Source organism: Lissotriton helveticus, chromosome 5_1 (assembly GCF_964261635.1).
Source record: "Lissotriton helveticus chromosome 5_1, aLisHel1.1, whole genome shotgun sequence".
Classification (NCBI taxonomy): Eukaryota; Metazoa; Chordata; class Amphibia; order Caudata; family Salamandridae; genus Lissotriton; species Lissotriton helveticus.
In genome coordinates this window covers 1,433,359,427-1,433,386,730 of record NC_136065.1, presented here as the reverse complement: position 1 = coordinate 1,433,386,730, position 27,304 = coordinate 1,433,359,427, and positions in this window count along the sequence as shown.

The window sequence follows — 27,304 nt, the reverse complement described above, 5'->3', positions numbered from 1 at the left end:
ATTGTCTCCTCCGTATCGACTGATAATTTGTTTGCCTGAGACTCATCCATGTTAGCAAGGGATAGACATAAGTTTAGCCATAGGTGTGCGAGATCTTCAGTACTTGATTGTAGTCATTGTGAGCTAACTTTTTGATCTTGCTTAGTAGCTTGGGAAGTGAGATTCGTTGTGATATTCGGATCTTGAGTCTTTTTAGTCTTTTGGATTATAACCAGACCACCTGGCGTACTTTCTCCCTTGGTTATACTAGGGGCGAGTGGTAGCTCTTGCTGCTCTGTGGTAGTATCTTGGCGAGTGGTAGCTCTTGCTGCTCTGTGGTAGTATCTTTTGATGCCATATGTACTGTTGCTGTTGTTGTAATGGTATTTTCTAATAGCGTTCTCCTAGCTGGATTACTTTTGTCTTGTTCTTCTGATTGTTCACTCCTTGTGGGTGGGTTACGATTCTCAATAAAGTTTGGGTTTGATTTCTCCAAGTAATTGTTTGAAGTTCATTTCCCTCTTTGGGTCTGTCCGCAATGGATGTTTTAAGGGTGCCAGCGGAGTCATCAGACCCAATATTTCCACATGAGTTGCACAGAGAGATGATCCGGGATCCTTTAAAAATTAAAATCTCGAATTTTGTGTTCTTTTTTTGTTTGACTTGATCTACTCTGCTGCCCTGCTGCCTGCTGCCCTGAGTGATGACGACTGGACCTGCATCTGGACCCCAGGACAACTGGAGTAACTCCAAAGACTAGTTGGCTGGCCTCCTGATGAGAACCTTAGAGACAGAAAAGGCTCCAACCACCTTGAATCCAGCACCTGGACTCTATCTCCGTGAGACACAAAAGTGCGTCATCCCAGTCCTAGACCCTAGAAAATGGACTTGAAGGTGATCTGCCAATCCAGCTGTTGACTCTTGGGCAGAGCTGATGAAATGTGATGCATTTCCTCGCAGCTCCCCATCAAAGTCACCACCTGGTGGTGCATGCCACACCTCATCGGAACCACACCTGTGTGACGCATCCCTGGCCAGGAGTCCGCATTGCAAAACTCTGTCGACAGCATCCTTGACGATCTCACATTGCAAGCCTCATCAATACCTTCATTGAGCCACTGCTTCGTGATGTATCCTCCGCAGAGCACATTGCATGGCCACCCACATCTCATCAGCACCACTGATGTATGACACATCCTCAACACAGGATCTTGCAATGCTATGCAACACGGATTTAAGGTACTGTGCTCATTGGGCCTAACTTGGTCCTTGTATAGAGCCCACACTCCATTGCAGTCGGCTTGAACCTGTGACTTTATCCTGGTCCGGCATGACTAAAAAACTAAAGTTCACACTTTGTGCTTCGAAGTACTGTTTTCACTCAAAAGCTTTAACATTGCATATCTCTAGTTCTACTGATTGGGTTTTGTGGTTTTGGTCCCAAATAATTGATTACATTTTACTTCAATTTTCTAAATTGGTATGGGATTTTTCTTGTGTAGTGTTTTCACTTTATCACTGTTTGAAGTGTTGTATAAATACATTACACATTGTCTCTAAGTTAAGCCTGACTGCCTTAGTGCCAAGCTACAGGTTAATTTGGGTTTTTTTGTGACTTCACCCTGAAAGAAATTGGGTTTTCTGCTTGATTAGGGTTCCACCCCCTTATCAGTAAGCCAATTTCCTACAGTCAATATACTTCTGTTCTGTTCTACTGCTTTTCTCTCAATTGTGGCATCCCACAAGGCTCATCCTGGAGCCCAACAATGTTCAATGTTTAAATAGCCCCTCTTTCTGCCCTAGTCAAAAGCGTTAGTTTCAAGCATGCATCATATGCTGATAACACACAGGTTTTAGTGACCATCTCGGAGAACAAAGCATCCACTAGAGATACATTTCACAACTGCATGTCTGCCATACCAAAAGTGATGAACTTCAGCTGTCTGAAGCTCATCAGAGAGATAACGAGATTGTACTATTAGGACGTTACGCCTTTATGTGGTCATCATAGTGGTAGCCAGAAGTCTTTGGCATTACCCCTGCTCTGGTAAATTTGGTTAGGATCTTGATGTCATCTTTAAAATGTACTCTTCACTACTCAGAATAACTAGGTAGCAGTCATAGGTTTCCTCATTCTTCAGACTCTTTACAAGATTAATCCTGTGCTCCCTATCAACATGCTCCAAAAAGTTATTCAAGCCCTTATTACGTTCAGATTGAACTACTGCAACTCTTTTTACCTGGGAGCTCTACAATATGTTCTACAAAGTCTTTAAGTGCCACAAAATGTGGCTGCCCATCTGATGCTTGGAATACTCAAAACTTCATTGCTGAAATTGCATCTTATATCCTTATATTTGTTTCAAGTGCTAAAACAGATCCATCTCAAAGCACTATAGGCCAGATATAGGTAATCCAGATTTACCGATTCTAAAATACCATATTTTACCGATTCAGTATTTTAGAATCGGTAAATGGGATGTAGGAATTCATTCGGTAAATTTTACCGAATCGGTAAGATTCGGTAAATACCGAATCAGTATTTACTGATTCGGTAATTCCCATTAATTCCTATGAATGGTAATGAGGCCCATAGGAATGAAAGAGATTTACTGAATCGGTAAATACCGATTCAGTAAAAGGGGGAACACATTCAAGGGTGTCAGGGTGTCACTTTGACACCCTGTTGCACCCCTGATAGTGCATGGGTGCACTTGTTGCACATATACATGCCCTAAGGGCATGTATGTCTGCCACATGGCACTGTTATAAATTGCAAGAAATTGCTTTTTTTAGGGTTTTCGATATTTACCACCAACTTGTAGTTGATGGTAAATAACGAATCCTGAAATGGGAAAAGTGTTCATTTGAGTGCTCCCTACATTAAGGATTCGGTAATTTACCGAATCTGTATTTTAAGAATTCGGTAATTTACTGAGTCCTTAAATTACCGATTCGGTAAATTACTGAGGCCCACATGCATCAAGCATTTTTGCAGTCGCAGACGGTGCGATTCCTTAAAATCGTCCGTTTGCGAATGCAAAAGTGCTTGTTGGGATGCATCATGCCATTTTAGAAGTCGCATCTTTTTTACGATTTCTAAAATTGCATTAGCATTTAAGAAATCGCAATTGTGCGATTTCTTAAATGCTATGCATCATTATAGAAAAATATGCTTTTTTTAAAATTGGAAGTGCAAATTACCACGAAGTTCAACTTCGTGGTAAATTGCGAAATTGATTAAATATGCACAAAAATGCATTTTTTAAACTGTAAAGTTACACACACACATGTCCTTAGGACATGTGTGTATGTAACTTATGCTGAAAAGTACATTTCAGGGGTGCATGGGGGGTCCTTTGGACCCCCCCCTGCACCCATGAAATTTTCTAAGTGCCACTCGCAATTTCCATTGACTCCTATGGGCCTTTTGGCCCATAGGAATCAATGGAAATTGCGAAAATTAAGTTAAGAAATCGGTATTTCTTTGGGATTCGGTAAAAAATGCGATTTTTACCGAATCCCACAAGAATACCGAAAATATTGATGCATATCATTTTGCATTTCTTAATTTGCGATTCCTTATTTTTCGCAAATTAAGAAATGCAAAAAGACACAATGATGCATGTGGGCCTGAATCCTTCAATTTGTCCTCCTACATATGAAAATTCGGTAATTTCGGCCGTTACCGACCGGTATTAGGCTACCTACATCTGGCCCTTAGTCTGACTCACAAATCCTTCATTAACTCTAGCCCTACTGATCTTAGATTTAAATTCAGACAACACATACCCCCAAAATATCCTCAGGTTTGTTTCACTGTCCCTCCTAGAAATTACCAAAGTTAAATGAGCTAGGCATGGAGGAAAATCCCTTTCCTACCTTATTGTTAAAGCCTGGAATTACCTTCCATTGGATATACAAAGCACTAGTGAAGGCAAGAATTTTAGGGAAAAAACGGAACTTCCTATATTCTATTGTTCTCTTTGGGGAGTAGAATTCTCCATGGAAGCCAATTCACCAAAATGCCAGACGTGGCGAAAGTGACTTCACATACCCTTTGATCTTCACTTTCACTCGCACACATACATTCACACATATACACACACTCTCTCTAAAACACACTCTCACGTGCACGCACACAACGTACATTTAAACGCATTCTTTTTGCTTATCTCAGCTGTCAGGGAAGGTAACATCCCAGCTAATGGTACTCCATTTATATTACACTAATAGTGCCTAAAGTCAAGTCAAGTCAAGTCATATAATTTGTATAGCGCACTACATACCCAGAGGGTTTCAAGGCGCTTAGGAAGGGGAGAAGGATTAGTTGTCAAATATCCACGTTTTAAGTTGCTTTCTGAATGCTAGGTGGTTCTGGGTAAGGCGAAGGTAAGCGGGGAGTGAGTTCCATGTTTTAGCAGCCAGGTATGAAAAGGATCTGCCTCCCATGGTGGTCTTGTTGATGCGAGGTACAGTGGCGAGGGCTTGGCTGGAAGAACGTAGTTGGCGGGAGGGGGTGTAGAAGGACAGTCGTGAGTTGAGGCATTCTGGACCGATGTCGTAGAGTGATTTGTGTGCGTGGGTAAGCAGTCGGAAAGTGATCCTCTTATTGACGGGTAACCAGTGGAGGTCTTTAAGGTGATCAGATATGTGTTCGTTGCGTGGGATGTCTAATATGAGTCTGGCTGAGGCGTTTTGGATTCGTTGGAGTTTCTTCTGGAGTTTTGCGGTAGTACCTGCGTAGAGGGTGTTTCCGTAGTCCAGTCGGCTCGTGACCAGAGCGTGGGTGACTGTTTTCCTTGTGTCGGCGGGGATCCAGCGAAATGTTTTTCTGAGCATGCGAAGAATGTTGAAGCAGGAAGAGGATACGGCGCTGACTTGTCTGTTCATTGAGAGTGAAGAATCCAGGATGACGCCTAGGTTCCGTGCGTGGTCTGTCGGGATGGGTGCTTTTCCGAGGGCTTCCGGCCACCAGGAGTCATCCCATGCAGAGGGGGATGTACCTAAGATGAGGACTTCTGTTTTGTCTGAGTTCAGTTTCAGACGGCTTTGTTTCATCCATTCGGCAACTTCTTTCATTCCTTCGTGTAGGTTAGTTTTGGCGGTGCTGGGGTCATTGGTGAGAGTCATATTAAGTAATATTATATATATATTATATATGTATTATAGTATATTATAATGTAAAATGATTCACTATTAGCGTAATTAAAAACAAATGACAGAAAACAAGGAGTGTGGAGCCTCAACTGACGTCCGTAAGGACGAGCTGCTGCTGTGTTCCAGGCACTGATTCTGTCACTTCTGAGGGCAGGGGTCACAAAGGCAGTGCCAGGGGTCCAAGGGACAAGCCAGAGGTCGCATCTGTGACCCCTAAATTACATCCATGGAATCCTATTGTGCCATGAGGCCTTTTACTACCTGTTTCACACTCTTTATATGTTTTCCATGCATTCATACTTTACCATAGCAATGTAGCTATGATGTCTAAATGCACGCTGCCTTAAGATAGATACTGCAGCTCTGCGCTCAGTTCACCAGTTTTTTTGCACATGTGAATAAAGAGACTAAGAAATTTTACAGGATGGTCCAAAAAACTGACTTCCCACCCCGATGCCTGCAGGGAATCCATGCAGACGTGTGAACAATAGGGCAGCTCAGTGAAGACTTACAATCCGGGTACTCAGGGGCATATTATCAAGGACAGAGTTAAAATTATCGCTGCATTAGCGGCAGGAAACTTCCCCTAAAGCAGCGATAATGGGCTTGGTAATATGCCCTTGAGAATTCCAATAGAAGCCCATGTTCACACCAGAACATGGGCTTCTATGGGAATTCACAAAGGCATATTATCAAGCCCATTATTGCCGCTTTAGCTGCAGTTTCCTGCCGTTAAAGCGGCGATCATTTTTACGCCGTTTCTTGATAATATGCCCCTGAGAGACAAGCCTGCTTTATGCCTGCCCAGTACTGCACTGGATTTGATTAGTGCTTTGAGATAAGAGCAGTCTGAGAAAAGATGGCTCTCCTCCCTCATTACTTCCGCTTTTACCTCTGTTGCTGCATTGATTGCTCCTTGTGATGTATTACACCTTTCACTTGTTTCACTCGAGTCCACCCTTTTCCCCATGCTTTCCTTATCATGTCCAGGCGCTGGCCCTTTCTGGTTGACATTAGCCCTTTGCTGGCTCCTTAATAGAGCACAGTCTGGGAAATAAAAGAAATCTATGAGCGCGTTTGCAGAGTACCATAAAGGAGAGCTCAGAGTGCAATCTTCCAGAGGCACAGTTACTATTTCATACACATTTCAAGAAGAATCTAGTTAGACATGAGCACCAAGGGAGAAGGCTTGTTCAAGACCAGCTTGCCTGAATGTGGAGTTTTGTGTCCTTAATCATTACCTATTGGCTTTGCAAATGCGTTTTGTAAATCATTTTATTCATCGGCAAAAGAAAAAAATTTCAAAAATCTTGTTTGCCAATGCAGAACAGCATCGTCAAAAACAAAACAACAGGGCACTGCAGGCTGATGACATATATGAGTGCAAGAATCACCAAGTATGGGAATGCCTGAATTTTAATTGTGTAACTATTAATTTACCATTTTAAGATGACAGACCCTAATCTTGGAGCTGTAAATTAAAAAAAAAAATTGAAAGCACGTTTAAAAAAAAAGGAGCGGTCCAGTACCAAATGTGAGTTGCTGGGCCCTTTAAAAAAGTTTCTTTTTTTCATAAAAAAAAATTCATATATGAATGCAACAGTGAGAGGCAAGGCAGCAGTTGAAGAACCAGTGGTAGCTTTAAAACGAATGCCGGAGAGGCTGTGGGTTAGAAGCAACAAGGAACGTGTAGAGGGGTCGCCTTGGAGGTGGGGTAAAACCTAGAAAAAAAATGTAAAAAGTAGACTGGGAGGGTTTGTGAAACCAATGGACCAACCCTTGAAACATGGAGGGGAGCACATTGAAAGCATGTGGAGAGCAGCAGTACACAAAGCTCTTCTTAAACTTTCGGGCTGCACTGTTCTTATACATTGTACTCGTACATCGAATTGTGCTATGGAATTTACTGTCTTGTTAAAGGCATGTTTCTTGTCACCCATGCTTTCTCCCAAATTAATTCTCAATATCCTTGTTATGAAAGAAAGGGGTACAATCACATATTTAGAAGGCCATTTTGCAAAATACTTATGGGCACATGCATAATTGTAGGATTTTGCACTTCCTAAATTGCGAAAATTAAGGAATCGCAATTTAGGAATTGCAAAATCCTATGCATCAAGAAATCCTAAAAGTTTTTAGGATTTCTTAATTTTCGGAAATTGCGATTCCTTAATTGCGAATCGCAATTAAGGAATGGCATTACATTGATTCCTATGGGCCTAGAGGCCCATAGGAATCAATGCCGTTTTGCATTATTTTTTTTGCACTCGCAATTTGTTGATGCATTGCAAGGGTGCAGCCCCTGCACCCTGAAATGTATTTTAAAGTGCATGTTTCACACACACACATGTCCTAAGGACATGTGTGTCTGTAACATGAAAGTTTAAAAAATGCATTTTTTTGCTTTTTTAAAGATTTTCGCAAATTATCACGAGGGTCAACCTCGTGTTAATTTGCACTTCCTATTTCAAAATTCGCAATTTTTTAAAAATTGGTGCATTGCATTTAAGGAATCGCACAAATGCGATTCCTTAAATGCATTCGCATTTTTAGGAAATGCAAAAAATAGCGAATTTTGAAACTCTGTTTCATGCATCCCAAAAACGTATTTAGGAAGCGCAAGCGGCCGAATTTACCGATTCGCACCGTTTGCACTTCCTAAATAGGTTGATGCATGTGCCCATTAATGTACCTTTTTCACTTCATCCACTACATTACCAACTCCAAATCAATCAATTGCCGGCTTTCTAGAAACATGCAAGATTGGACTATACAGGGTTATTTGTATAATGGACTTGGGGTCAATATTTAATCAAGTCCAAGGCTCAAATAAACTTTGCCACTTATATTGACTATATATTCAAGAGCAAGATACTCTTACTCAAGCATTGTTTTGTCTTCGTTGTTCTATATATGTAGCACAGCACTGTAGTTACACTGGGAAATGCACAATTTGTGTTGCTTTCTTCACTGTTGCCAATGTGTATGCAATGAAAGAATTAAATATTTTCAGCCTTATTCATCAACGGGCCGTTTTGCGAGCCCCTAATAGCGATTCATAAGGAATCGCTATTAAGGACTTGCAAAACGGGATTCATGTAGGAATTGCAAAAAATATTGCGATTCCTACATGTTCCTTATTTGCGAGTAGCAAATTGCTAATCGCAAATAAGGAATAACTCCCCATGCATTCCTATGGGCCTACAGGCCCATAGGAATGAATGGGGAGTTATTCCTTATTTGCGAATAGCAATTAGCTACTCGCAAATAAGGATGCGATTTCAAGGGTGCAGGGGTGTCCAAAGGACACCCTGTAGCACCCCTGAAATGTAATCTACATTGGTGTTGCGCACACACATGTCCAAAGGACATGTGTGTGTGTAGCATGCAACTTAGAAAAATGCATTTAAATGCATTTTTCTAAGTTTTTGCTATTTACCGAGAGGTCTGACCTCTCGGTAAATAGCGGCCCAAAATTGCATTTTCGCAATTTTAAAATGATTCATGAATTGCATTTAAGGAATCTCAAATAGAGATTCCTTAAATGCAATTATTCGCAAATGTGCGAATTCTTTAAAAGCGAATTTTGCATTTGGGATGATGAATCCCAAATGCAAAAATTGCACTCGCAAAAGGCAAGATTCTGAGGCCCACATGCATCAATATCGGCTTTTGCGAGTTCTAAATTGCGAAAAATAACGATTCGCAATTTAGAACTCGCAAAAGCCTATGCATGAATATTTTTGCTTTTTTTTTTGCAATTCGGTAAAAATCGCTATTTTTACCGATTTGCAAAAAAAATGCACATTTTCAATTGCGAATTCACAATTCCCATTCATTCCTATGGGCCAAAATGCCCATAGGAATGAATGGGAATTGCGAATTCACAATGTGCAATTGCAATTCATCAATGCATTTCAAGGGTGGAGAGGGGGGTCAAAATAACCCCCCCTGCACCCATGAAATGTACTTTTCAGCATAAGTTACATACACACATGTCCTAAGGACATGTGTGTCTGTAGCTTAACAGTTTAAAAAATGCATTTTTGTGCATTTTTAAACAATTTCGCAAATTACCACGAAGTTGAACTTTGTGGTAATTTGCACTTCCAATTTTAAAAATCGCACATTTTTCTGTAATGATGCATAGCATTTAAGAAATCGCACAATTGCGATTTCTTATATGCTAACGCAATTTTAGAAATCGTAAAAAAGATGCGACTTCTAAAATGGCATGATGCATCCCAAACAGCACTTTTGCATTCGCAAACGGCCGATTTTAAGGAATCGCACCGTTTGCGACTACAAAAATGCTTGATGCATGTGGGCCTGAGAATCTTGCCCTTTGCGAGTGCAATTTAGCTTCATGAATCAGGCTGAATGTCTCTTAACTATCGATATATGGTTGTCCATCATGAAATATGATTTTTTATGGAAACTGATTGTTCATTTTAAAGGTGCATTCCCTTAATAACTCGAATGTTTTTGTTTGCTCCTGGAGGAACCTCTTGTTGCTCATTTTATACGAGGGAAGACTAAGAATATACATGCACTCTTAAGGAGTGTTGAAATAAAAGAAAATAAATTAAGTATATAACAGTTTACCATAGGTGGATAGCCGAGGGAGACCGTGTTGTCACCTGTATTTTATTTTAACAAAAAAGCATTGGCACAGCTTGCTTTAGATGTATGTGTTGTTTGCTGTAATGGGCGTAAATAGTGTAAAGTGTTCGGATGCACCTACAGAAAACACACACACATATAGCAAAGTGCATACACACAAAATCTGATATTGATAACATTGCTCTAGTAAAAATTCTGTTAAGATTGCGCTCGCAGTGTAATGGATTAAGTACGTTGTCAATTGAAGGCAAGTTACCTACAAAACGTTTTCCGATGTGGGGTCTTTTGCATAACGATCATTGCTGCCATTATGCTTCCCACTGCAAAGATGAGTAAAGATGTTTGCCAGAAAATGTTTCTTTACTTGCTGCTTCTTCCAGTGGCTCCGGTGTTATTATGATAGCCGTGGCTGAAGCTGCTTGTGGCACTGACTTGCATAATGCAACATTTGCTCTGATGCTACTATTCAGGGTTCACAAGAATGCTTTCATTAAAACAGTGTGTTATAATAAATTGTAGAATCCTGCAAATGAAGAAAGCTGTTGTTGGCTAGCCGAGAGCTCCCTCCTATTGTTACAGCAGCTTGAAGAGTGCTTTGATGACTTGCATTGTGTTGGTATGTGGTCCATCTCCAGGCCTCATGACAAATCATCATGAAGGTACACATAAGCCCAATTGTTGTAATTAAATGTATTCCAGACACAATGCCCTCTGTGCTCTTGCTAATGTGCGTGTCTTGCTCCTACAGAGCAGGTTCATTGCTTTTGGCCAGAGACTTATGGCCTCCTCTGGACGCAACATGGTCAAGATTCCGAAGAAATCACGGTTACCTGATCTTCAGCATCTCAAGGGATAATGTGCATGCTGCTGAGCTGTGTGCACCTTCCAACTTGACTTACTTGACTAGCTTCTGGCCAACGAATCACGAGGGCTTACCAATGTGACTCGTTTGGCACCCTTGGAAAACATGCATTTGTCCATGGCCAGGATGTTGAGAGGTGCAATAACAAAAGTCGATGGACAGAATGCAGAACAATGCCATACATTCACCCCAGTACAGAGATCTGGGCCTAAATCCTTCGTTTGTTTGCACTCCACACTACCCCAGTTCAGACATGGCCATATGCAAATCAGCCTTGACCCTGTGCCTCATGGGAACAGTCCAGCCCGAACTGCCAAGCCATGTCTTTCCTGGACCAGAATCAAGCATTCTAGGACCGGTTTCTGGCTTTCAGCCGTCTTCAGCCAGGATAGCTTGACTCCAGTGGTGTGGAGAGCATGGGACTCACGTCTGAGCATACCCATCCCACTCTGGGTGACAAATGAAAAAACAACAGTTGATGGACAGAATGCAAAACAATGTCAATACCTTCACCCCAGTACAGAGATCTGGGCCTAATCCTTCGTGTTTTTGCACTCCACACCACCCCAGTTCAGACATGGCCATATGCAAATCAGCCTTGACCCTGTGCCTCCTGGGAACAGTCCAGCCCGAACTGACAAGCCATGTCTTTCCTGGACTGGAATCAAGCATCCTAGGACCGGTTTCTGGCTATCAGCCGTCTTCAGCCAGGATAGCTTGACTCCAGTGGTGTGGAGAGCATGGGAGTCACGTCTGAGCATACCCATCCCACTCGGGGTGACAAATGCAAAAACAACAGTTGATGGACAGAATGCAGAACAATGTCATACATTCACCCCAGTACAGAGATCTGGGCCTAAATCCTTCGTTTTTTTGCACTCCACACCACCCCAGTCCAGCCCGAACTGCCAAGCCATGTCTTTCCTGGACCAGAATCAAGCATCCATTAAACCCAGATCTGTTGACTGGGTGTGAGTGTTTGATTGGTTCAGATGCTCCGTCCATCACCACCCCCTTTTGTACCACTTTGTTTCACCATAAGTTGGCAGGGTATGCTCAGACGTGAGTCCCTTGCTCACTTTGCCACTGGATTCAAGCAAGCCAGGCTGAAGACGGCTGAAATGCCAGAAACCGGTCATCAGAAGCTTGTTTCCAGTCCAGGGAAGGCATGGCTTGGCAGTTCGGGCTGGACTGTTCCCATGAGGCGCAGGGTCAGACTGATTTGCACATGGCCATGTCTGAACTGGTGTGGCAGAGTGGGCTAAAAAACGGTGATGGATTAAACCCAGATCTGTTGACTGGGTGTGAGTGTTTGATTGGTTCAGATGCTCCGTCCTTCACCACCCCCTTTTGTACCACTCTGTTTCGCCATAAGTTGGCAGGGTATGCTCAGACGTGAGTCCCTTGCTCACTTTGCCACTAGATTCAAGCAAGCCGGGCTGAAGACGGCTGAAATGCCAGAAACCGGACCTCGGAAGCTTGTTTCTGGTTCAGGGAAGGCATGGCTTGGCAGTTCGGGCTGGACTGTTCCCATGAGGCACAGGGTCAGACTGATTTGCATATGGCCATGTCTGAACTGGGGTGGCAGAGTGGGCTAAAGAACGGTGATGGATTAAACCCAGATCTGTTGACTGGTGTGAGTGTTTGATTGGTTCAGATGCTCCGTCCATCACCAACCCCTTTTGTACCACTTTGTTTCGCCATAAGTTGGCAGGGTATGCTCAGACGTGAGTCCCTTGCTCACTTTGCCACTGGATTCAAGTAAGCCGGGCTGAAGACGGCTGAAATGCCAGAAACTGGTCCTCGGAAGCTTGTTTCCGGTCCAGGGAAGGCATGGCTTGGCAGTTCGGGCTGGACTGTTCCCATGAGGCACAGGGTCAGACTGATTTGCATATGGCCATGTCTGAACAGGGGTGGCAGAGTGGGCTAAAGAATGGTGATGGATTAAACCCAGATCTGTTGACTGGGTGTGAGTGTTTGGTTGGTTCAGATGCTCTGTCCATCACCACCCCCTTTTGTACCACTTTGTTTTGCCATAAGTTGGCAGTGTATGCTCAGACGTGAGTCCCTTGCTCACTTTGCCACTGGATTCAAGCAAGCCGGGCTGAAGACGGCTGAAATGCCAGAAACCAGTCCTCGGAAGCTTGTTTCCGGTCCAGGGAAGGCATGGCTTGGCAGTTCGGGCTGGACTGTTCCCATGAGGCACAGGGTCAGACTGATTTGCATCTGTACATGTCTGAACTGGGGTGGCATAGTGGGCCAAAGAACGGTGATGGATTAAACCCAGATCTGTTGACTGGGTGTGAGTGTTTGATTGGTTCAGATGCTCCGTCCATCACCACCCCCTTTTGTACTAGGATGTTGAGAGGGGCACACAGCTCAGCAGCGAGTGAATACTATACTAATTTGTGATGCTGAAGATCCAGGCACCTGCTCAAGTTTAGCCCGAGCCTTCAGAGGGTTGCCTACCTCTATCACACAGTGATGAAGAGGACAAAGGCATAGGGGTGACGTGAGTTGACTATCATTAAACCATTTGCAGAAGCAGGCATGCCTACACCACAGTGCAGGACTTCTTTTTTTAGGATTAATACCTTTCTCACAACACCATATTTTAGTGAGTGAACTGTGAGACTATGTGGGCTCCTTCCCCGAGGTCAAGTACATGTTGGCTTACAGACCTGTTTTCTTCTCACAGACTACCAGTTTGATTTCTGTGTTCCCTATATCTGTAAAAAAAAGGAGAGAAATATGATCAGAAAGTGGTTACCTACCAGCAAACAATTTGTCACAAGCGGAGCTTCAGATTAATAGAAAAGATGCCTTCTGGTTCCATAGTTTCTATTTTGCTCAGTACACACCAACTGGGGTGTTAGGGGTTCCAATAGTGAGACTCAGGAACTACTATCCTCAAAGAAATGCCACTGTGCTGTGGAGTTTAGCTGACTTCAAATGCAAAATACACAACAAGCTTATTCTGGCAAAGTGTTAAAGCCAGGATTAAACATCAAGGGCCAGATGTAGGTAAAGTACATTTACCGATTCTAGAATACCGAATTTTACCGATTCGGTATTCTAGAATCGGTAAATGCTATGTAGCTAAATATTCGGTAAGATTCGGTATTTACCGAATCGGTATTTACCGATTCGGTAAATACCATGGAGGCCCATAGGAATGAATGGCAATTACCGAATTGGTAAATCGGTAAATACGGATTCGGTAAAATGGGGAACACATTCAAGGGTGCCAGGGTGTCACTTTGACATGGCTCATGGCACAGTTGAAAATGCACAGATTTGCATTTTCAAAGGTATTATAGTTGATGGTAAATAACGAATCCTTAAAGCACGTGAGCACTCACAAATGTGCTTCCTACATGCCATTTACCGATTCGGTAAATACCGAATTGGTAAATTATGATTCTGTAAATACAGAATCGGTAAATACCGATTCGGTATTTACCAAATCAACACCTACATTGCAAATGGCTCAATACTGGTCGGTAAGCCTGAAATTTACTGAATTTCGGGTTTACCGACTGGTAATGAGCTACCTACATCGGGCCCCAAATCTCCTAGTGCCGTGACTTAAACTTTCCCACGTTTCCATGCTTAGCAGTGTAGATTAGGTGCTTGTATATGCCCACCTCAGTGAATTGCACACCTTGATGAGGGTATTTTTCAAGAATGGCTTATAGGATTCGCTACCTTAACAGAGCCTGTTTCTTAGCATTGTTAACGTTTACACTTAAGAGAACAAAAACTTAAGGAGACTGTGAGGCCCATGAGTCTAGCTCATTTCAATTCAATAAGCCAGTTACGTGCATTGTACACTTGACTCGCCAAAGTTAGCGATAGTAGGAGAGAATGTGGCATAATGGCCAGAGCAGCCGATTTTGGAGCTGGGAAACCAGGTTCAAGTCTTGGCCTGGGCTCAACATCCTTTGATTTTGGATACATCATTTAATCTCCCTGTGCCTAATAAAAAACCTAAAAAACAACTATAAATATGTCCTTGTGTAATGAAGCTGATGCTCATGTTAGGTGCTCAAATACCTTTTGGTTGAGTTTGCACTATATAAACCTGCAAAATAAATATATGAGAAGGTTTACCCTAAGGTAGGCTAGTTGGAACACCACTGCAGGCATAGCCTTGAATTCAATTTAAATTACGGCAGCATAATTCTGGATTTACAATTTAGCTTGTTACGTAAAATTACTGAAATTTCGCAATATATTTATGCCATTTTGCATAATTTTGCACCATTAACTGTGAAAAAAAAGTACTGCCAACGGTGAAAATGGCAGTGTTCTTGTCTGCATGCATACTCGCACCTGATGCAAGGATGCATTTTGCACTAAAATACAGTGCAGAAAGACAGATTTGCATTTCACATAACTATACACCATTTAACATAATAAATCAAAAGCAAATTACATGAATTTCGTACACCCTACTCAGAGACTGCATAACCTTGTGTTATCAAATCTGTCAAGTATATCAAAATAAGCCAACAGGAGGGGGCGTGGCTTGGGTGCCGCGCAAGATGGACGGCTAGGTGAAGAACTCCTCCGTGCCGTATCACCTCCTTCTGTCTTCCCGGCGGATATTTCTGTCGCAACTCTACGGATTTCTCAACTGGAACATGGTGTGAGCAGTTTGTAACTTTTGTGGCCTTTTTCGGACCTCCCCTGAGGTTTTGAAGTCGGAGACCGAGAACGAGATGCCGCGATCCGCCATTTTGAGCAATGCCTCGGCGTCAGCGGCTCCTCTGACGAACTTCTACCCTTCTACTTGCTGAGAAGATTATCCTTATTTCGGTCCCTGCATTATGCCGACAATTCTTGGAGGTGAGCGTTGGGAATTACTTCATGGCTCTTGCCACCCCTCTTGTGTTCAGACGCGCCTTTCACCTTGAGGTGTTGCAGCCGCCATTTTAAGATTACCGCGGCTGATTTGAAAGTCGCGGTTCCTCCTTTTGGCGCATTATCTCCATCCTGTTACACGCTTCCTTCACTATTGTGACTGTGACCTCCTGCTGCACACGGACCTTTAGCTGCGACATGTCCTGAGGTCAATGTTATATGACTATCCATGCGTTATTGGTTACTGTGTCATGTGCACGTTCTTTTCTCTGAGGGATTCATGCTTTTTGCCCGATACTTTCTTGGTTTTTGTAATTGAGCTTTGATCTAGATTATCTACAAATACAGCTGGCTAGGCTTTCTGCCTGTTTATATGCAGTATATCATCCTATATTTCTTTCATTTGGAAACAGTCACTCATACCAAATGGAGTTACCTGCACCTTGGATGCTGTTATAATATAGTAAACGTTCTCTTCAACTGACTCGCTGTATGATAATCCACTTGAAGCTCTGTGTGATTTACTCTGGATGAACACTTCCATGCTTTCGTTGCATCAGCGCCTTTGTTATTGATATTCAGGTGGATTAAAAGTCCCTACTGTTCACTGGACGGAGTTTCTATATACATTCCTTTGCCAGGTATCTTCCTCTTGATTCACGTTCATCTATAGTGCGGTTACGCAAACCCAAGTTTGTGTTTAATCCCTCTGAGAGGATTCCTGTGAGTTCTTCCATCTTGGGTACCTCCTCACATTCTGTCAAAATGTCGACTCCCGTCACTCAGCGCTCTTCTTCAGGCAATCCACCATCAAATAAGTCTTCCCCCTCTGCATCGTCAATCAAAAGGTTGAAGCAGAACTCTCCTACACCTGACTCTCCTCCTCCACCTTCTATGGACTTGATTTTGGAAGAGATCCGTGAGTTGCGTCCATTTATTGAGGACACGAGCAGAGATATGCAACTTTTGAAGGACAAATGGGAAGTAATGGACACTCGCATTTCCTCAATAGAACAGCAACTTCCTGAGGTCCACTCCAACACGCAACGCATAGAGTCCCTGGAGAAGACTGTCCTCTCTCTGCAAAGACACACAGAGGATTTGGAAAATCGTAACAGGAGGAACAACCTACGCCTTTATGGTTTACCGGAAACTCTTGAGGGGGATGATCCAGTCACCTTTTTTACCTCCTTTCTTCCGAAATTATTGGACATGCCACCGTCCACCTCCATCAGCATTTAGAGAGCCCACAGACTTGGAGCACACTCGTCCACCTCTACTAAGCCTCGTGGTGTTATCATTCTATTTTTGAAATTTACTGATCTATTATCCATCCTCTCTGCTGCTAGAGGCAAAAGACAGTTAACCTGGCAAGGTCAGCGTATCTACATATCTCAAGATGTTTCTAATGCCACTGCATCCAGACGCAAGGAATTCCTGGCTCTACGACCATCTCTGCGTTCTCTAGGGGCCCGTTATGGCTTGTTCCATCCATGTACCTTCAGAGTCACCCATCAGAATAAGTCTTGGTCCTTTCAAGAACCTGGCGAGCTCCGTAACTTCCTTCTTCTGCACAACAACGATGGAATGGAATCCTCACCTTCTACTAGTGGCTGATTGATTCTCTTATACTCCTTGTGTATTTGATGTTATTTGCTGTTGTTTGCTCTTTCCCTGCATTGACCAGTTTTTTCGTTTGTCCTCCATTATATTGGATCCCTCTTGACTTAGATCTTTCTCATAGTGCTTAGAATATATGTAATATGTTCCTGATCTCATTGTCTTTTTTTTTTTCTCTCTCCTTCCCCATACAGATGTGTCTCAGTCTCCCCTTCTCCGTGTATTATCCTTTGTACCCCTGAGAGGTTTCGGCGCGGCTGTGTTCCTGATCCTAGTTTCCCCGTCTTGTTCCGCATCACCACTTCCCCACCTCCCTTCGTGTACCCTTCCCTTCAGGTATGTCTCCTACAGTCATCCGTATGGATTTGCACTGTCTTCTATGCATTCTCTCTTTTCTTTCCTTTCTACCTTTCTCATTCCATATTCCTTTTTCTCCACTATTTCCCCTTCCTCTTTTCTTATTCCTTTTCCTTTCTCCCCTCTTTCTCCTATTTTTCCTTATTCTTCCTTCTACTACTCTACTGGTTACCGTAATTTTTATCAAGCTATTGCTTGCTTTATTTCTTGTACAGTATGTTCTTGCACCTTTCAATTTTGAACAGTTCTTATGTTGTGATTTTCAAAGTTATTTCATGGAATGTGAAAGGATTTAACCATCCTATTAAACGGCAGAAAGTACTCTCCCACCTCTCCTCTTATAATCCCGACATTGTTCTCATTCAAGAAACCCATCTTTCAGATGTTGAATCCTTGAAACTTAAAAGACTATGGGTTGGCAATGTTTTGTTTTCTCCGGCCTCCCATAAAAAGAATGGTGTTGCTATTTTAATTCACAAACGTCACAAATGTAAAATACTTCTCGAAGACAAAGATGATGAGGGGCGTTGGATTCTAGTTAAGTTGCTTCTTAATAATATCCCAATTTCCTTGTTCAATGTTTATGGTCCTACAGGTTTTGATTCCTCTTTTTGGCCCGTAATTACTGCAAAATGTATCCAACATAAAGATGATTCCTTCCTTTTGGGCGGGGATTGTAATCAAATCATTGACCCCTTCTTAGACCGCAAATCCTCTGTACGATTCACCCCCCACAAACCCCATAAACAGTTTCTCGATACTATCACACAGGTTCACCTTGTAGACTCATGGAGGCTCACACACCCAGACACTATAGATTTTTCTTTTTTCTCCCCACCACACGCCTCCTTTTCCCGTTTAGATTATATTTTTCTCTCTTCCTCCTTATCTCAAAATCTTATATCCTCGTCTATTGAACCTATTGTCATTTCTGATCATGCCCCTATTATCACTGATTTTGATCTTTCTCTTCCACCTCCTAAATCTTCTCGTTGGCGTTTTAATTCTTCCCTACTTACAGACCCTCTTTTTTCCTCCTCTTTTCGCTCTTTCACGTCTGAATTCTTCCAGCTTAACTCTGATCCCGATATCTCTCCCCATGTTCTTTGGGACTCTTTCAAGGCCACAGCCCGCGGATTTATTATTGATTTTGTTTCCAAAAAAAAGAAAAAGTTTCTCCAAAAGCGCAAAGTTGCTCTTACACATATCAAATCGCTTGAACACCAATTTTATACCTCCCCTCCAACTCAAATACCTTCTGAACTTCTTCAAGCTAAAATTGCATTTAACAAACTTACTACAGATTCGGCTTCCTCCTTTCTCCTTTGAGGTAGTGCGCGGTATTATGGGGGGCGCAACAAATCGGGCAAATTGCTTGCTAATTATCTGAAATCACGTAAAGAAAGAACTCTCATAGACTCTATCTATTCCCCTTCCAATGTCCTCTTGCACACAGATAAAGACATTCTACAACAGTTCCAGTCCTTCTATGAGTCTTTATATTCTCCTGAGAATCCCCCTACCCCAGATCTCCTACAATCATATTTTGAGGGCTTGCCTAAACCAGATGCTTCTACACTTAATTTCTTAGACATTGAGGCGGATTTTACCCTCTCTGAATTATCCACAGCGCTATCTTCTCTAACCAAGGGCAAGACCCCGGGGACTGATGGCTTTCCCGTTGAATTTTACTTACACTTCTCTGATCTCCTCTTACCTAAACTTCTTTTTCTTTTTGAATCTTTTTGCTCCGCAGGTTTGGCTCAAGGCTCCTTTCAAGATGCGACCATATGCCTCATACCTAAGGAAGGGCGTGACCCAAAATACTGCAAGAATTATCGCCCAATATCCCTAGTCAATGTGGACTATAAAATCTATGCAAAACTATTAGCCCTTCGTCTTGATCTTTTTATACCGCATCTTATTGGGAAGGAACAATGTGGTTTTGTTAAGGGCCGCCTCACCTCAGACAACTCCAGACTCCTCCTCAATGTTCTCAACAAGGCTTCCTCTCTCTCTATCCCCCTTGCGGCTATCTCGGTTGATGCCGAAAAAGCCTTCGATCGAGTTGATTGGTCCTTTCTGATGGCTTCACTGAAATGGCATGGCTTTGGTCCGAAATTTATCTCCTACGTTTCTTTGATATATTCTTTGCCCAAAGCATCGGTCCTTGTTAATGGTCAACTTACCTCCCTCTTTACCCTTCAACGAGGTGTACGTCAGGGCTGTCCTCTTTCCCCTCTTCTTTTTATTTTAGCTCTTGAACCCTTCATTTCTTCTATTCGTAACAACCCTTCCATTTCTGGTTTCCCATATGGTGAGCGTCAACTTAAGTTATCGGCTTATGCGGATGACATCCTTTTATTCATTTCAGATCCACATACTTCTGTCCCAGCCCTAATGCATGAATTTGAGAGATTTTCCCAGGCTTCAGGATATAAAATTAACTCGGATAAGACGGAGATTCTCCCTCTAACTAAATTCTGCCTTCCACATTTCTTTGCTTCCACCGGTTTTGCCTGGAACAGTACGAAAATAAAATATCTTGGCGTCCTCTTCTCTACTTCTATCCTCTCTTCTATCCGACTTAACATGACTGCAGTCATTTCTAGAATTGATTTGCTTCTCACTTCCTGGAAGCCTTTATACCTTTCCTGGTGGGGTCGTCTTGACTCGATTAAAATGATGATTGCTCCGATTTTGATCTATTTACTCTCCATGCTCCCTGTACATATCCCAGCTCTCTACTTCCGTCCCATTGATTCTCTTTTATCCAAATTCCTTTGGAAGCAGAAGAAAGCTCGTATATCTCTCTCAGCTCTTCGTAAATCTAAATCAAATGGGGGGATTAATTTTCCTAACTTCCGTCTTTATCACAAGTCCTTCTCTCTTCGCCAGGCCTCACGATGGTTATCGCAAGATGTGAACCCTTTTGCCCCTTTATGCTTATCGGTTGAACGTGAGTTACTCCTTCCTTATTCCTTTCAGGATGCGCTGCGCTTTACTACCAAGGCTCCTTGTCTAAACCCTCCATTGTTCAAACATACCTCCTCTCTTTTGCGACCCTTGCTGTCCACAGCCTCTCTCTCTCGTGAATCCTTTTTAACGTCACCCATTTGGTATAACTCATCCATTCTCATACGGAATAGACCTATTGCCTGGACTTCGTGGAGATCAAAAGGTATTATATGGGTTCATCATCTTTTTGACGGTTCGTCTCCTCGTTCCTTCCCCCAATTTCAAGCCCAGTTTCATTGTCCTACATCGTTTGCAAAGAAATATTACATTCTCATGGACATTGTTCTTGATCGTTACTACTCTTTATCCTCTGATGAACTCTCCACCTCCCTTTCCTCCTTACTAACCATTCTCTCTACCATTCCTAAAGCTTCTCTTATTTATCGATACTTCTCTGCTCCTGACCCTGATCGCCCCAAGTCAAAATTGGAACTCTCTTGGGAAAAGGACTTAAACTGCTCATGGCCGACCTCTCTTTGGGACAAACTTTGGGCGAAATCCTTGAAGACCTCTCGCACTGCATCTCTCACTCAATCCTTATTCTTTTTCTATCACAGACTCTATCTTTCTCCTCTTTCTCTCTCTCGTTTTCTTTCTTCTTCTACCACCAACTGTTGGACCTGTGATGCTTCTAATGCTGATCTCTATCATCTTTTCTTTCTCTGTCCTTCTGTCCGTCGTTTTTGGTTTCAAGTGTGGTCCCGCATCTCTCGAATCTTTCATCTCTCTATTTCCTTCTCTACCTCTTTGGTTTTTCTAGGTAGCCTCTCAGAAGCTTTAGATCTCCCCCCACATTCACGAGATCTTTTTGACCTTTTTTTAGCACTTGCACTCCAACATATCGCCTCCAATTGGAAATCCTTGAACAATCTCTCCATAACCTCCTGGTGGAATTTACTATGTCATTCTCATAGATTGGATGTTGCCTTTGCATCCTCCTGCAAACCCCCTCGAAATGTTGAACTCTACTGGTTACCTCTCACCTTATACTTAGATCATTCCACCAAAAAGACTTATACTTCATTGTCCCCTGACAATTTTAAACCCCCTTGAACGTTTGTACTTCTGCTTGTAAGTTTATACTTCAGTTCTCACTATTGGAAGTTTCCTTTTTTCCTTTGTTTATTCATATATTAATAAGGTTTTAACTTGTGCATTTATTAGTCACTCTTGCATTTACTGTTCTATTTGCCAGTAACTAATTTGCTTCTCTTATATTGTAGTCTTAACTGTATTATACATTGTTCTATTTTCCCTTCCCCTCCCCCCTTTCCCTCCCTTAAAACTCTTAAAATGCTTTGTTCCCTCATTGTGCCATCAGCTGACTTCAGTTTATTCTCCTATGATTGCCCTCTCTCATTTTATTCTGCTGTTGTCACCTTATTGTATTGCTAATTCTTTATTTCAATAAAGCTTTCAAACTAAAAAAAATAAATAAATAAGCCAACAGGAGACGATAGGAGTTTAAACAATTCATTGACAGTTTTAGGGCAGGATTTAATGTATGCCAGATTTAGTATAGTCCGTCAGGGTGGTAGAATACATTAAATCCGTCACTCTGACGGATTTACATTAGCCACATTTAGAGATAAACCGTTGGCTCATCTGTTATTTCTATGCCTTGGAGCCCCTGTCAAGGCAGTACTAGAAAGGTACAAGGCGTTTTGTGGCCAAAGTGGCAGTTTCTTATACAAATAAATAACGGGACCCATCTGAAGAATGTGACTCCACTCAGTACCCAATATTCACCGCCAGGGAAGGCACTGACAGCATAAAAGAACTTCTTGTAATAGGACTAGCCCCTAAAACAACCCCTCTCTCAATGGCTAACAAGAAAAGGAAAGATCTTGCTGTAGTAAACTCAGCCCTAAAGATAACTCCTTCTCAACCGACAAACAAGGAAAGGGTGGATGCAAGCACCCATGTCACATTAATCCACGAGCACTGCACAGACACCAGTGACAGGGCCCCTAATAATATGAACATATCTCCAAACGGCCAGTCCACTGCTTGGCCAATCTCTGGACTCACCCAAAATGTGTCTCCAACATCAGGGACATTGGGTATCAACCCAATCAATGCTTCCCCAGCACACCAGTCCACAAGACTAGAAACAATGCACTCAAAGGCCAGCATGGGCACCTTGGAGATGGTGCTAACCCCCTAATATAATGTCAAATGTTAACATCTTATCCTAAACAGGGGAAAGATTCTACATCTACTTAACATGTACCATCTTTGGCCAATATTCGCTCGGATGACCTTTCCTGAGTCAGGTTTCTAAATCTCCCCGGCGATACTCATGGAGAGTCAACCCTGATAGGCCTCTGTCAACAGCCGCACCAGGTCACTGTGCTCAAAGAATTGCGGAATGGGGAACAGACATTAAACAAAATCTCCCAGAAAAATACCCACATGTTCTTCATGAACAATTCCTGAAGCAGGCGAAATCCCGTACTTCGAGGGATCAAATAGAATCCATCCTGCTTAACAACTTTAAAAAAATCTCATGAACAAATGAGCAGATGGTTGTGCACTCCTGAGACACCAACGAGGATCGAGAACAGTAATAGGAGCCTCTGCCTGATCCGAGTTTCCATCAATGGCACTTAACACCACTCACACTTGGACGCAAAGCAAACGCCCAGGGGGGGCTGTTTCCAGCCCGTTAACAATCATCTCATGGAACGTGGCAGGCCTCAAGAAAATTACCAAGGACAATTCACCTCTCTACTATCTCCACAAAGGATATATCCTATGCTTTCAGGAGACCTGAACTTTGGGAACGACTGCACTCCCAGGTTACAATGAATTTAATTCTCCAGCAATTAAGGGTAATATCTTCAGAGGACTATCAATCTACGTCAAGCTAGACATACAGTGTCCACCTCAATCCCCAATAACTCAAACACAATTCAAGTTCTGCTCATTAAAGACCCAAAATATGATTTCAAATCACCCCCACTGTTGTTAAATAACTGCTATGGTAATCCTGCACAGCACGAGAAAAATACAGGCTATAAACCCTTTAATAACTAAATCCGAAGAGCTGTTGAACAAATATGACCCTCATAAGTCAATAATGGGCAGAGACTTTAACACCAGGACCCTGGACAGTCATATGTAACTAACCAGCCAATCCTCAGAGGGTGCTTCACTACAGAGCCTCCTTAAAACTACAGGCTAACGTCAGTGCAAATCCTAAAAGAAGCAAGTGAGACACAATGCATATTCTTCTAACCTTTGGGAACATATCCACAATCGACTATATTTTTATCAGTGAAACTTGACCCCCCAAGATCGGTACCTTCGAAGTAGACGACAGGGTAGAAAGTGATCACAGACCTTTATAAGTAATCCTGCAATAAGACAGCGAGGCATCACCTCAGCTACTCCTTCACGAGGAATCAACAGAGGACAATGCAAAGTCCTCCCTGGAATTAAATGGAAAGAAAACCTCGGCAAAACACTAAATAATATGATTACATCGAAAGAGGCCAATGACAAGTCACCCAGCACACTTACACTGTGGCATAGGGAGGAACTTGTTGCAAACCTTGAGATTGCCCTGGGAGGAGGACCGAGGCCCACTTCTAAAAGATACCCCCCCTTTAGACCTAGAGCTTCCCAAACAACAAACAAGGAAGCAGCCATAAGTAAGCGCAACCTTCAAATAGCCTTAGTGGCCAAAGGAAGAGGTGACAAAAACATTTTGGGAGAAACAATTGCAGCACAAAGAGCAGCCCACAGGTGGATTTCAGGGCAGAAAACAAAAAAAATTAAAAAGATTGGATAAAGATATTTACCACTCTCCAAGAGAAGAATCACTCCCACTTTTGGAAGCACACAACCAGCCTCAATATCTGCAGGTAGAACAAAGACAACAGTGTGGCAGAAAGGGAGTGGATTATTTAAGCCAAGCTCTTGAGGAAAAGTGTTCTTCTGATCGGCATCATTTGTACCGGGACTCCATTGCTTTTTCATTGCCATCTCGTGTCAAACACTTCCGCACGACCCACCTGGTCGTTTCTGCTGATGCCTGAGGAAAAACGAACACGACAACAGCCATCTTGCAGCCTGCATTTCTGCCCAGGATCTGTCGCACACCCAAAACCCCTGTTCTTTGCAGTTCAACTGAAAGCCACGAGACACTCACACCCTGAGTAAATGATTTGTTTTCCATCTCCTGCTCCCAGCCTGGTAAACATCATTGACACCGTGATCAGGTTATCTGGACAATGGTCTGACTACTGGGCCTTGATCAGGGTGATTAAACAATGACTTGAAAGACCGGGCTTTGATCAAGGTGATTGAACAATGACCTGAAAGACTGATCTTTGATCAAGCCAAGTGAACAATGATTTGTGTACCAAGCCTTGATCAGGTCACCATCTACAAACATCGTCTGGATCTGGTTATCAACTGCAAACACTGCCCTGATTGAACAATGAACTAACAGCCAAAAGACTGGAATGAAAAAGTATAAAAGGCTTGTAAGCTGTGGAGTAAAGCAGCAGCCTCCTCTGTCTTGTTTCTGACGAGCTTGGGACTCTGTTCCATAGCCCGGGCTATTTGAATAAATCTGGATTCCTCCTGCAGACGAAGGCTCCTGTGTCTCCTTTTACTACGTATGAAGGGTATGGAAGGCTTGGGCGGTTCCCCCGCAGCCAAGACCCAGTCTGTGGGTTATTCCGGTTCTTCACTCTTATACATGGATGATCAGGCAAATTAAACAACATCCATCCTCATGAGGCAGTCTCAGACTGCCTCATGTAGTCATCCTCCTGCTTTACACAGACTGCATTCATCGCCATAATTCGAAAAACGAGGAGAGATGGATCCCTTTCACCCAATGGCCTCCCATCTTATGTCTTTAAAGCCACATGAGACTTTTGGCCTCGGGTACTCACTCTGCTTTGTAGCCAGGCCTTTCCCACCATAACAATCCCAAATTCATGGAGGGGTTCCATTCTTTTCCCGATTCATAAAAAGGGAGATCGCTCGAATTCTGCAAACTACCGCCTAATTTCCTTTCTAGACTTGGTAGCAAAAGTATATGCACATATCCTATTAGAACACCAGGAAGCCTGGGCCACAGAAAATAGCATCCTTCCAAATTTTCAATCTGTCTTTAGGTTGGCAAGTTCCACAATTGATAACGTTATAGCACTATCCAATCTGTCGTGCCAAGCCACACAGAGAACGAACCACTACTGTTCAGGTGTGTCGTCAACTAAAACACAGCCTTCAACACAGTCGATCGAGGTAAGCTTTGGGAACAATTAATAGCATGGGGGCCCCATCCTGCTCCTCAAAGCCATAATATAACTATATCAGGGGACTTGGGTTCGAATAAAAACTGGCCCCACAACATCCACCACAAAAGTCTCCACCAATAATGGACTACAGCAGGGCTGCTAGTTGCCCCCCTTCTTTTTACCCTTTGCACTGACAACCTGGGCAAAGCAATACAAGGTGCCAGCCTAGTAACTTCCAGACTGGAAAGTCTATGCCATCCATTTCTGCAGTATGCAGATGACATAGCAATTATGGACCACAGTAAATCAGTTCTAAAGAAAGCCCCTGAAACAATTCACAACTTTAACAAGGCCAACAGACTTCAGGTGAACCAGGGCACGACCGACCAAAATCATCATCTTTTGATAAAACCCTCACAAGAAACAAGCAGACTGGCAGCTCTGGGATTTAATAATAATAACAGTAGAACTTTACAATGAATTAGGCGCTTGGGTCAGCGTAGGGGCCAAAACAACGGCCCACTTGAAGCACCTCAAAATCGAGGGCGCTGGAGTTATTCACTGCCTAAAACGCCTTAACACTCACCTGAAAAGTCCAACTGCCAAACCAATGCTAAAAATCTTGAAAGCAAAACTGATTCCATCTCAAAACCATGCCCATTTTGCCACTCCTGGAGTACTAGTAACACAACTAAAGAACATACAAAACAATATTCTAAGCACATTGGCAGGCCAGAAGAGTGAAACTGAGATTGGAGCTATGTCTCGGAAGAATGGACGTTGAATGCCAAGGGGAACTAATAAAATACTACATCAGGACCCTGTAGGCCCTTGGGAATACACTCAAGGCACCACTTAAAGGTATATTTTAGACAAGGGACTCCCCATGGCAAGTGTATCTAGTTGAGGCAATTAGCAACCAGAAAATTGAAGTCGCCAGTCTACACTGCCCCAACATACCTTCTTTAACCTAGAAAATGACAGTGAACTTGCAGGTTTTGAAAACCTCCTAGTACTGGGCACAGAATGTCTCCATCGTTGCCCCATCTATGAGGCACTAGACACCTCCTACAATAAGGAAATAGCACAACCCTACTTCAATCAAGCCTTCACAGTCCACACACTCAGGAAAATCCTAATATTGTGGCTGCTCACCCTACCAATTATGGATTTTAACTCCTCTTGGAGAAGGCAGGGCATGATAAGATTTTGCAGATTGTAACTACCACAGAGAATCCCGGCTCCACTCACTATGCTGTTGCCACAAACTTGCCAGTGACTGCCACCATCTGTTAGTCTCCTTATTCCCCACAAATGGAATAAGAGTCTGCAGAAAAGCTTCAGACTTATGGTTCTCAAACAACACTCCAAGGATCGTAGCAAAGCTGGGGAAATTCACAGATTCCATTCAATCAGCACTCCAATCTTCATACGTGTGTGCCATTGGTTCTAACTCAACATGAGCACCTACTGTCTCCTTTTAGGATCTCTCTTCCTCCCCTAAAGCCCAAAGTCATAGTTTGCTCCCTAGTCCCCCAGATCTCCTGCAGTGGCACTTTCT